General features: G+C 41.5%; 1 protein-coding gene and 1 pseudogene across 3 annotated transcripts in view; one reads left to right on the forward strand and one right to left on the reverse strand.

Moving 5' to 3' along the window:
- The window catches only part of PCLAF (PCNA clamp associated factor), a 118,548-nt gene that overhangs the window by 54,581 nt on the left and 50,725 nt on the right, over positions 1–13,242 (forward strand). The gene's annotated exons all lie outside the window — the stretch shown is intronic.
- Positions 6,825–6,923, reverse strand: LOC112428756 (U6 spliceosomal RNA; annotated as a pseudogene).

Consider the following 13,242-nt stretch of genomic DNA (forward strand, 5'->3'; position numbering starts at 1 on the left):
AAAAACAAACCAAAAAACAACAGAAAAATTACGGTAAGCTATAAATAACATAAAATGTACCATTTTAACAGTTTTTAATACCACAGAACTGTACGATTAAGTACATTCACATTGTGCGGCTATCACTACCATTTATCTCCAGAACGTATTCGTCTCCCCCAACTGCAACTCTGTTGAACGTGAGTGTAGAAATAACTTTTTGAGCCCCTGCTTTCATTTCTTTTGAGTATATACCCAGAAGTGGAATTGATGGATCATATGGCAAATTTATGTTTAATTTTTTGAGTAATCATCATACCATTTCTTGTTTTATAAGCGTTTATTCCATTATGTTTACCTAATGTATTGTTCTTTTTCTTTTTCTTTTTTTTTTTTTTGAGACAGAGTCTTCCTCTGTCGCCCAAGCTGGAGTGCAGTGGTACGATCTCCCTCCCAGTTCAAGTGATCCTCGCACCTCAACCCCCACAAGTAGTTGGGACTACAGGCATGCGCAACCACACCCAGCTAAATTTTTTTGTATTTTTAGTAAAGACAGGGTTTCACCATCTTGGTCAGGCTGGTCTTGCACTCCTGACCTCAAATGGTCTGTCCGTTTCGGCCTCACATATTGCCGTGATTACAGGTGTGAGCCACCGCACCCGGCTGTATTATTTTTCTGTAGTTTACTTATGTTATTTACATTATTTATACAAACTGTGATATTAGAGAAAGCTAGATTTAAAGTTATTTCCCTGTTAACTGTTTTTATAGACTGTGAATACTAGGTGTTTACTTAGGTAAGAACTTTAAGATTAAATTTTTTTTTTTTTTTTTTGGCTCACAACTCAGGATTTAGCTGTTTTCATTAAATCGAGAATATTACATGCCTTAGTTATCAAAAATTACACAAACAGCCAGGTGCAGTTGCTCACGTCTGTAATCCCAGCACTTTGGGAAATGAAAGCAGGAGATTGCTTGGGCCCAGTAGTTTGGGGCCAGTCTGGGTAACATAGTGAGACCCCACCTTTACAAAAAATTTTAAAAATTAGGCCGGGTGCAGTGGCTAACGCCTGTAATCCCAACCCTTTGGGAGTCTGAGGTAGGTGGGTCACATGAGACCAGCGTGAGTAATATGGCAAAACCTCATCTCTACCAAAAATACAAAAATTAGCCAGGCGTGGTGATGCACGTCTGTAATCCCAGCTACTTGGGAGATTGAGGCATGAGAATCGCTTCAACCTGGGAGATAGAGATCGCAGTGAGCTGAGATCACACACTACACTCCAGCCTGGGCAACAGATCAAGACTCTGTTTCAAAAAAAAGAAAAAATAAATAAAATATTAGCTTGGCATGGTGGCACATGCCTGTAGTCCCAGCTATTCAAGGAGGCTGAGGTGAGAGGATTGCTTGAGCCCTGGAGGTCAAGCCTGCAGTGAGCCGTGATCATGCCACTGCACTCCAGCTTGAGTGACAGAGTGAGATCCTGTCTCAAAAGCAAAATAACAATAATACTGGGACAGGCCTGTAATCCCAGTAGTTTGGGAGGCTGAGGTGGGCGGATCACGAGGTCAAGAGTTCAAGACCAGCCTGGCCAACATGGTGAAACCCCATCTCTACGAAGAATACAAAGATTAGCCAGGCGTGGTGACACGTGCCTGTAATCCTAGCTACTCAGGAAGCTGAGGCAGGAGAATCGCTCGAACCTGGGAGGTGGAGGCTGCAGTGAGCTGAGAGAGCGCCACTGTACTCCAGCCTGGGCAGCAGAACAAGACTCTGTCTCGAGAAAAAAAGAAATAATGATACTACACAAAGATTACTCAGTTTTGAGTTGGGTTTATGGTTTTATAATGTTCATGCCAAACCTCATCATCATGAAATACCTAGCAGAGATAAATATGAAACTGTTTGATCAGTAAATTTAGACAAAAGTGTTTGCTGACAATTCTGAAGACATCTGAAATTTTATTTAACCAATAATTTTAAAGCCAGTGTTTTTATTAAAAACTTATGTCTTGTGAACTTGAAAATCATTTGAGCTTATATACTTAATTTACAAGTACTCCTTTACTGGTAAGACAGTTTGGTACCTTGTGACCAAAACACATAACAACATACATGTATATATACGTACATACATACATACACACAAAGATACTATAGCTGTTGCTTCAGAACTCTATCCCTGAGATATAAATACAAACTTACGAGCTTACAAAAAAAAAATGTTGGATCCAAACAGTGGTTTTTATCTCAGCATCAGCAGAAAAATAACAGCAGATCTAAAGCAGGCAGTAAAGAAAATAGAAAAATATGCTGGGTGGCTCATGCCTGTAATCACAGCACTTTGGGAGGCTAAGGTGGGTGGATCCCTTGAGCCCAGGAGTTTGAGACCAGCCTTGGCAACATGGTGAAACCCCATCACTACAAAAAAAACACAAAAATTAGCCATGTGTGGTGATGCATGCCTATAGTCCCATCTACTCAGGAAGCTGAGTGAGAGGGTCCCCAGATCCTGGGTAGTGGAAGTTGTGGTGAGCCAAGATGGCACCACTGCACCCCAGCCTGGGTGACAGATTGATACCCTGTTTCAAAAAAAGAAAAAAGACAACTTAGGAACTCTGTAGTTGCAGGTTGACCTTTGGACTCTGAGTTTTCTTTTCTTTTTCTCTCTCTCTCTTTTTTTTTTTTTTTTGAGTTGGAGTCTCACTGTGACTTAACTTTTGTATGCAGTGAAGATAAAGGTCCAAGGCCGGTGTGGTGGCTCATGCCTGTAATCCTAGTACTTTGGTAGGCCAAGGCGGGCAGATCACTTGAGGTCAGGAGGTTGAGACCAGCATAACAATATGGCGAAACTCTGTCCCTACTAAAAACACAAAACTTAGTTGGGCATGGTTGCATTCACCTGTAATCCTAGCTACTCGGGAGGTTGAGGAACGAAAATCACTTGAACCAGAGGTGGAGGTTGTAGTGAGCCGAGACTGCACCACTGCACTCCAGCCTAGGCAACAGAGTAAGACTGTCTCAAAAAAAAAGATAGAAGTCAATTTTTTTTTTCATGTGGGTTTCCATTTGTTGAAGAGACCATTCTTTCCCTGATGAATGCTCTTGACACCCTTGTTGAAAATCATTTGATCATAGATGTATGGGTTTCCTTCTGGACACTCAGTTCTGTTTCATTGATCTGTATGTCTGTCCTTTTGCCAGCACCAGACAATTGCAATTATTATAGCTTTGTAGTAATTTTGAAATCAGGAAGTGAATCTTCCAATTTTATTTTTCTTTTTGAAGATTGTTTAGGCTGATAAAATTTTATACTTATTGCCCTGTCGTTTGCAGTATTCATTGACAAGGAATTTATTTACATTTTCAAATGACATTGTACTTTATGGGTTTGTGTGGGTACCCTTTAACTGGATACCCAGTTTCTTCCTCCCGTCCGTTATGATGTTTTTGTGATTCATTTCGCTTACCTACAACCTGTAATCATCCAATACATTGCTATTATTTTGAAGAAATTGTTACCTAAACAATTTAGACTAAGAAAAGTAAGATTTGATTGTACCTTCATTTCTTCCTTCTCTAACATTCCTTGTTTATGTAGATTCAAATTTTTTTTTTTTTTTTGAGACGGAGTTTTGCTCTGTCGCCCAGGCTGGAGTGCAGTGGCCGGATCTCAGCTCACTGCAAGCTCCGCCTCCCGGGTTTACGCCATTCTCCTGCCTCAGCCTCCTGAGTAGCTGGGACTACAGGCGCCCATCACCTTGCCCGGCTAGTTTTTTGTATTTTTTAGTAGAGACAGGGTTTCACCGTGTTAGCCAGGATGGTCTCGATCTCCTGACCTCGTGATCCGCCCTCTCAGCCTCCCAAAGTGCTGGGATTACAGGCTTGAGCCACCGTGCCCGGCCCAAATTTTTTATCTATACTTTCTTCCTCTCTGAAGAACTTCCTTTGACATTTCTTGTAAGGCAGGTCTACTGGCAACAAATTCTCACAGTTCTTGTTTATCTGAGAAGGTCTTTATTTCTTCTTCACTTTTGAAGGATAATGCCATCGGATACCAAATTCTAGTTTGGTGGGTTTTTTTCTTTCTTTCAACACTTTATTTGTTTTATTTTTTTTGAGACAGAGTCTCACTCTGTCCCCGGAGGCATGAGTGCAGTGGCGCGACCTTAGCACACTGCAACTTCTACCTCCCTAGTTCAAGCGATTTTCCTGCCTCAGCCTCTCGAGTAGCTGGGATTACAGCCACCCACCACCATACCTGGCTAATTTTTGTATTTTTAGTGGAGATGGGGTTTCTCCATGTTGACCCGGCTGGTCTCGAACTCCTGGACTCAAGTGACCCACCTATCTAGGCCTCCCAAAGTGCTGGGATTACAAGCATGAGCCACCGTGCCTGGCCATCTTTCATCAGTTTAAATAGTTAATTCCACTGTCTTCTTGCTTGTAGGTTTTGTGAAAAAAAATAAGGTCTCTAGCAGTAGGCTTTTGCTCCTGGGCTTTTTTTTTTCCTGGAAAGCTTTGATTCTTTGTATCTGCTTCTCTCTCCAGCTTATAGGGCAGTGGCTTGCCCTGTGACCTAAGTTCTCTGATGGACCTGAGAGGGTTCTTGTTTTTCAGATTTTTCATTTTTGTTTGTTTATTTTCCTTGTGAGGATGGTATTGACAGCTTCTAAGCCCTTTACATCTTGGAGCAGAAGTCTCCATATGAATTTTAGGAACAGCTTTTCCATTTCTGCAACAAAGACCATTGAGATTTTGAAAGGGATTGCACTGAATCTGTGGACCAGTTTGTGTAATATTGCTGTCATAACAATACTGTTTCCCCCAATCCATGAACATAGGGCGTCTTTTTTTTTTTTTTTTTTTTTGAGACGGAGTCTCGCTCTGTAGCCCAGGCTGGAGTGCAGTGGCCGGATCTCAGCTCACTGCAAGCTCCGCCTCCCGGGTTCACGCCATTCTCCGGCCTCAGCCTCCCGAGTAGCTGGGACTACAGGCGCTGCCACCTCGCCCGGCTATTTTTTGTATTTCTTAGTAGAGACGGGGTTTCACCGTGTTAGCCAGGATGGTCTCGATCTCCTGACCTCGTGATCCGCCCATCTCGGCCTCCCAAAGTGCTGGGATTACAGGCTTGAGCCACCGCGCCCGGCCGGGCGTCTTTTTATCATTTAATTTCTTTCACCAATGTTTGCTAGTTTTCAGTGTACAACTCTTATCTCTCCTTGGATAAATTTATTTCTAAGTATGTGGGCAGGATGTGGTGCTTTATACGTGTAATGTTATTCTTTTTGATGCTATTGTAAATGGAATTGTTTTGGTTTCATTTTCAGATTGTACATTACTAGTATATATGAAGATACACACAGACATAAAATTGATTCTGTACTGAATTTATATATTAGCTCTAATAGCTCGTGTGTGCGTATTTAGGTTTTCCATATATAGGATGTAGTCATCTGCAAATAGAGAATTTTAGTGTTTCCTTTCCAATATGGATGGCTGTTAAATCTTTTTCTTCCCTAATTGCTCTGACTAGAACTTGCATTACAGTGTGGAATAGAAATGGCAAAAGAAGGCATCTTGTTTTGTTCCTGATCTTAAGAGGAAAGCTTTCAGTCTTTCAGGATTAAATATAATGTTAACAGTGTGTTTTTTATGAAATCTTTTTGTCATGTTGAAGAAGTTCCTTTCTATACATAGTTTGAGTGATTTTATCAGGAAAGGGTATTGGATTTCGTCAAATGCTTTTTTCTTTTTGCATCAATTGAGATGGCCATTTGATTATGATTTTTCTCCTTCATTCAATTAGTGTAGTGGGCCAGGTGCAGTGGCTCACACTTGTAAGGCCAAGGCAGGAGGATCACTCGAGCCCAGGAGTTTGAGACCAGCTTGGGTGGCAAGGGGAGACCCCATCTCATTAAAAAACAAAAACAAAAAAACCCAGTATTACTTGATTTTCATAAAGTAAGCCACCCTGGCATCCCTGGGATAATTCCCAGTTTGTTGTAATATATAATCCTCTTAATATACGGCTGGATTAGATTTGCTAGTAGTTTGTTTAGGATCTTTTGCATCTGTGTTTGTAAGGCATATTCTGTCTATAATTTTCTTGTGATGTTTTTGCCTGATAGTAAGGTATCCTGCCTTCATAGAGTGAGTTAGTATTCTCGCCTCTCTTTTTTTTTTTTTTTTTTTTTTAACATACTTTAAGTTCTAGGGTACATGTGCACAATGTGCAGGTTTGATACATAGGTATACATGTGCCATGTTGGTTTGCTGCACCCATCAATTTGTCAGTTACATTAGATATTTCTCCTAATGCTATCCCTCCCCCAGTCCCCCTCCCCCGAGAGGCCCTGGTGTATGATGTTCCCCACCCTGTGTCCAAGTGATCTCATTGTTCAATTCCCACCTATGAGTGAGAACATGTCTCGACTGAGGAGGATTGGTGTTAATTATTCTTTAAATGTTTAGTAAGGCCGAGTGTGGTGGCTCACTTCTGTAATCCCAACACATAGGCAGAGGCAGGAGGATCATTTGGGGCCATGAGTTTTGAGGCTAGCCAGTGCAACATAGTGAGACCTTATCTCTACTAAGAAAATTAAATATAAAAATAGTTAGCTGGGCCTGGCAGCAGCATCTGTAGTTCCAACTACTTGGGAGGCTGAGGTGGGAGGATTGCTTGAGCCAGGGGTTCAAGGTTGCGGTGATCTGTAATGGTGCCACTGAACCCTAGCCTGGGTTACAGAGTGAAACCTTGTCTTAAAATAAAAAGAAAAATGTTTGGTAGAACCTGTAAAGCCTTGTGCTCTTGGGATTTTCTATTTTTTTTCTTTTAATTAAAAAAAATGTGGAACGCTTCACAAGTTTATGTGTCATCCTTGCACAGAGGCCATGCTAATCTCTGTTGCAGTTTTAATATATATGTTGCCGAAGTGAGCTTGGGCTTTTCTTTTTGAGGAGGTTTTTGACTATTTATTCAATCTAAGATTTGTTTAGATTTTCTGTCTTCTTGAATCAGTTTTGCTACTTTGTGTATTTCTAGGACTCTGTCTATATCACCTAGATTATCTAATCTGTTGGTGTACAAATTATTAATAGTATTCTGATTCTTTTCATTTTTAAGGTATGCAGAATTGTCTCTACTTTCTGAAGTTAGTAATTTGAGTGCTTTTTTAAAATCTTGGTCAGTCTAGCTAAATGTTTATCAATTTTGTTGATCTTTTCAAAAAAACAGCCACTGCACGCCAGCCTGGGTGACAGAGTGAGACTCTGTCTCAAAAAAAAGGAAAGAAGGAAAGAAAAGTCTGTCCACATCTCTGCCACCCATGTGGACAATCTGTGGTTGCTTGTCATCACCATCATTCCTGACTCTGAATTTATATGCTACCAATAAGCATTCATTTTTGCCCAGGTAGTCCTGTAGCATTTCTCTAATGTTTTCATCTGTAGTTTCATAGTTTTGGGTCTTACACTTACATTTAAGCCTTTAATCCATTTTGAGTTGACTTTTGCCTGTGGCGAAAAACAGGAATATGGTTTCATTCTTCTGCATATGGATATCCAGTTTTCACAGCACCATTTATTTTATATTGATTGATTGATTTGTTTTTTGAGATGGGGTCTCACTCTGTTGTCCAAGCTGGAGTGAGTGGCGTGATCATAGCTCGCGGCAGCCTCGACCTCCTAGGCTCAAGTGATCCTCCGGCCTTAGATAAAGTGCTGGGATTACAGATGTGAGCCACCATGCCTGGTCTGTGTTTATTTATTTATTGAGATGGAGTCTTGCTCTGTCACCATGCTGGAGTGCAGTGGTGTGATCTTGGCTCACTGCAGCCTCTGCCTCCCAGATTCAAGCAATTCTCCTGCCTCAGCCTCCCAAGTAGCTGGGACTACAAGTGCGTGCCACCACACCCAGCTAATTTTTGTATTTTTAGTAGAGACGGCATTTTACCATGTTAGCCAGGATGGTCTTGATCTCCTGACCTCGTGATCCGTCCGCCTCAGCCTCCCAAGGTACTGGGATTACAGGCGTGAGCTACCACACCTGTCTGTTTTTGTTACATTTACCCTTTTGAAGTCTGAGAGTTTTTCCCAATTTTTTATCTAGGGTTTTTCTAGTTTCATGTCTTAAATTTAGGTCTTTAAACCATCTTGAGTTATGTTTTGTATCTGGTGAGAGGTATGAGTCCAGTTTATTTTTACGCGTTTAGCTACCTGATTTTCCCAGTACTATTTATTGAATAGGGTGTTCTTTTCCCAGTGTGTATTTTTGTTGACTTTGTTGAAGATCAGTTGGATCTAGGTAGGTGGCTTTATTTCTAGATTCTCTATTCCATTTCTTTGAACTACGTGCTTATTTTTATGCCAGTACCACGCTGTTTTGGTTACTATTGCCTTGAAGTATAATTTGAAGTCAGGTAGTGTGATGTGTCCCAGCTTTGTTCTTTTTGCTTAGGATTGCTTTAGTTATTTGGGCTCTGTTTTAGTTTCATATGAATTTTAGGATATTTTTTCTAATTCTGTAAAAAATGATGGTAATTTGATAGGGATTGTGTTGAATCTGGTTAATTGCTTTGGGAAGTATGGTCATTTTAATGATATGATTCTTCCGGTCTGTGAGCATGGGATGTATTTCCATTTGTTTGTGTCATCTGTGATTTCTTTCATCAGTGTTTTCTAGTTGTCCTTATAGACATCTTTCACGTCCTTGGTTAAATGTATTCCTATGTATTTTATTGTTTTTTTAGCTATTATAAATGGGATTGCCTTCTCGATTTTTGTCCTCCACTAGATTGTTGTTAGTGTATAGAAATGCTACTGATTTCTGCATGTTAAATTTGTATCCTGAAACTTTACCAAATTCATTTATCAATTATAAAAGTGTTTTTTCTGGAGTCTTTAGAGTTTTCTGGATATAAGATTATATCAGCGAACAGGGAGAGCTTAACTTCCTGTTTTCCAATTTCGATGCTTTTTTTTTCTTGCCTGATTTCTTACTATGGTGAATAGAAGTGAAAATGGGCATCCTTGTCTTGTTTCAGTTCATAGAGGAATTGCTTTCAGCTTTTCCCCATTAAATATAATGTTGACTGTGGGTTTGTCATATATGGCCTTTATTATGTTGAGGTATTTTTTTTTTGTGCCAAGTTTGTTGACTTTTAGCATGAAGTGATGCTTAATTTTATCAAATGATTTTCTGTATCCCTTGAGATGATCAGATAGGTTTTGTCTTTCATTCTGTTTATGTGATATATCACATTTTATTGATGCATCCTTCTAGCACCCTTTAAAAAAAAAAAAAAAGATGGGTTGTCACTTTGTTGCCCAGGCTGAAATGCAGTGGCATGATCATAGCTCACTACAGCCTCTGAACGCCTAGGCTCAAGGGATCCTCTTTCTTCAAACTCCCAAGTAGCCAAGATTACAGGGAATAGTCATATTAACCATGCTAGCTAATTTTTTTTTTTTTTTTTTTTTTTTTTTGAGACGGAGTCTCGCTCTGTCGCCCAGGCTGGAGTGCAGTGGCCCGATCTCAGCTCACTGCAAGCTCCGCCTCCCGGGTTCCCGCCATTCTCCTGCCTCAGCCTCCCGAGTAGCTGGGACTACAGGCGCCCGCCACCTCGCCCGGTTAGTTTTTTGTATTTTTTAGTAGAGACGGGGTTTCACCGTGTTAGCCAGGATGGTCTTGATCTCCTGACCTTGTGATCCGCCCGTCTCGGCCTCCCAAAGTGCTGGGATTACAGGCTTGAGCCACCGCGCCCGGCCCATGCTAGCTAATTTAAAAAACTTTTTATACAGATAAGGGTCTCACTGTGTTACTCAGGCTGTTCTCAAACTCTTTCGTTTTTTTTTTGTTTTTTTTTTTTTTGAGACAGTCTCACTCTTACCGAGGATGGAGCGCGGTGGTGCAATCTTGGCTCACTACAACCTCCACCTCCTGGGTTCAAGCAATTCTCCTGCCTCAGCCTCCTGAGTACCTGGGACTATAGGCACGTGCCACCATGCCTGGCTAATTTTTGTATTTTCAGTAGAGACAGAGTTTCACTATGCTGGCCAGGCTGGTCTTGAATTCCTTACCTCATGATCCACTCACCTCGCTTCCCAAAGTGCTAGGATTACAGGCGTGAGCCACCATTCTGGCTCGAACTCTTGACCTCAAGCAGTCCTCCTTGGCCTTCCAAAGTGTTGATATTACAGGTGTGAGCCACTGCACCCAGACCTGGCCTTTTTTTTTTTTTTTTTGAGATGGAGTTTCGCTCTGTCACCCAGGTTGGAGTATAGTGGTACAATCTCTGCTCACTGCAACTTCCACCCCCCAGGGAGAATTCAAGCCATTCTCGTGCCTCAGCCTCCCAAGTAGCTGAGATTACAGGCGTGTGCCACCAGGTACGGCTAATTTTTTAATTTTTTGTAGAGACGGAGTTTCGCCATGCTGATCAGGCTGGTCTCAAACTCCTGGCCTCAAGTGATCTGCCCGCCTCTGCCTCCCAAAGTGCTAGGATTACAGGCATGAGCCACTGCACCCAACCCCTGGCATCATTTGTTAAAAATACTATCCTTTCCGGAACGTATGTTCTTCTTGGTGCCTTTGTCAAAAATGACTTGGCTGTAAATACGTGGATTTATTTCTGGATTCTCTGTTTTGTTCCATTAGTCTATGTGTCTGTTTTTGTTTTATAAAATTTTTACATATGGCTGGGCACCGTGACTCATGCCTGTAATCCCAGCACTTTGGGAGGCCAAGGTGGGTGGATCATGAGGTCAAAAGATCAAGACCATCCTGGCCAACATGGTGAAACCCCGTCTCTACTAAAAATATAAAATATAAAAATATAAAAATTAGCTGTGCGTCGTGGCACATTCCTGTAGTCCTAGCTACTCAGGAGGCTGAGGCAGGAGAATCGCATGAACCCGGGAGGCGGAGAGATTGCGCCACTGCACTCCAGCCTGGTGACAGAGTGAGACGCCGTCTCAAAAAAAAAAAAAAATTTTTTTTTGTTAACATATTTATTTATTTTGAGACTGGCCAAGTTTTGTATTTTTGGTAGACAAAGGATTTTGCCATGTTGCCCATTCTGGTTTCGAACTCCTGGACTCAAGTGATCCAACCACTTGGGCTTCTCAAAGTGCTGGGAATTCAGGCATGAGCCACTGTGCCCAGCCTGTGTGTCGGTTTTTATGCCAGTACCATGCTGTTTTGATTGCTATAGCTTTGTAGTATAATTTGAAATCAGGTAGTGATAATGCCTCCAGCTTTGATCTTTTTTCTTTTTTTGTTCCTTTTTTTTTTTTTTTCCTTTTTTTTGAGACAGAGTTTTACTCTTGTTGCCCAGGCTGGAGTGCAATGGTGTGATCTTGGCTGACCGCAACCTGCACCTCCCGGGTTCAAGCGATTCTCCTGCCTCAGCCTCCCAAATAGCTGGGATTACAGACATGCACCACCACACCCAGCTAATTTTGCATTTTTAGTAGCGATGGGGTTTCTCCATCTTGGTCAGGCTGATCTTGAACTTCCGACCTCGGGTGATCCACCCACCTTGGCCTCCCAAAGTGTTGGGATCACAGGCATGAGCCACCATGACCGACTTTTTGTTCTTTTTTCTTATAATTGCTTTAGCTATCAGGTCTATTGTAGTTCCGTATGAATTTTGGATTGTTTTTCTATTTCTGTGAAGAATGTCATTGGTATTTTGATATGGATTGCATTGAATCTGTAGATTGCTTTGAGTAGTATAGATATTTAACAATATTAAGTCTTCTAATCCAGGATAATAATATCGTTCCATTTTTTGTGTCCTCTTCAGTTTCTTTTATCAGGGTTTTATAGTGTGTTTTTGTAGAGATCTTTCACTTCTTTGGTTAAATTTATTTCTAGGTATTTTATTTTTTGTTCTGTAGCTCTTTTAATTGAGATTGTTTTCTTGATTTCTTTTTCAGATCATTATGGTGTATAGAAATGCTACTTTTTTTTTTTTTTTTCCTGTTGTTGTTGGGGAGACAGATTCTTGCCCTGTCACCCAGGCCGGAATGCAGTGGCCTGATCTTGGCTCACTGCAACCTCTGCTTCCCAGGCTCAAGCAAACCTTGTGCCACAGCCTTCCCAGTAGCTGGGATTACAAGTGTGCGCCACCATAGCTGGCTAATTTTTGTATTTTTAGTAGAGACAGGGTTTCGCCATGTTGCCCAGGCTGATCTCGAACTCCTGGCCTCAAGTGATTCAGCCACCTCAGCCTCCTGAAGTATGGGGATTACAGGCGTGAGCCACTGTGTCCAGCCGCTACTGGTTTTGATATACTATTTTTATCGTGGTTTTAGTATGTTGACTTTACTCAATTTATTTATTAGGTTTATTTTTTGTTTTTATTTATTTATTTTTTTGAGACGAAGTCTCGTTCTGTCGCCCAGGCTGGAGTGCAGTGGCGTGATCTCGGCTCACTGCAACCTCCGCCTCCTGGGTTTACGCCATTCTCCTGCCTCAGCCTCCCGAGTAACTGGGACTACAGGCACCGGCTACCATGCCTGGCTAATTTTTTGTGTTTTTAGTAGAGACGGGATTTCACCATGTTAGCTAGGATGGTCTCAATCTCTTGACCTCATCTCCCAAGGTGATGGGATTACAGGCGTGAGCCACCGCACCCACCTTATTTATTAGTTATAATGGTTTTGTTTGTGTGGAGTCTTTAGGTTTTTCTAAATATAAGATTATGTTGTCTGCAAACAAGGATAATTTGGCTGCTTCTATTCCAGATTGGTTGTCCTTTATTTCTTTCTCTTATCTAATTCCTCTGGCTCAGAATTCTAGAGTGTTGAATAAAGGTGGCAAAACTGAGCATCTTTGTTGTTTTCTATATCTTGGATCTTTTATTTTTCCCTGTTTCATCTGATAATAGCTCTGAGTTTGTCTATATAGCCTTTATTGTGTATTTCATTTCTTTTATTTTTTTTTGAGACAGGGTCTCGCTCTCTCACCCAGGCTGGAGTGCAGTGGCATGATCTCTGCTCATGGCAACCTCCACCTCCTAGGTTGAAGCGGTTCTCCTGCCTTCGCCTCCCAAGTAGCTGGGATTACAGGCATGCACCACCATTCTCAGCTAATTCTTGTGTTTTTGGTAGAGATGGGGTTTCACCATGTTGGCCAGGCTGATCTTGAACTCCTGACCTCAAATGATCTGCCCTCCTTGTCTTCCCAAAGTGCCAGCATTACAGGCATGAGCCACTGTGCCCGGCCGAAGTATTTCGTTTCTATACCGAATTTGTTG

Source organism: Macaca nemestrina, chromosome 7, assembly GCF_043159975.1.
Source record: "Macaca nemestrina isolate mMacNem1 chromosome 7, mMacNem.hap1, whole genome shotgun sequence".
In the NCBI taxonomy this organism is placed as follows: Eukaryota; Metazoa; Chordata; class Mammalia; order Primates; family Cercopithecidae; genus Macaca; species Macaca nemestrina.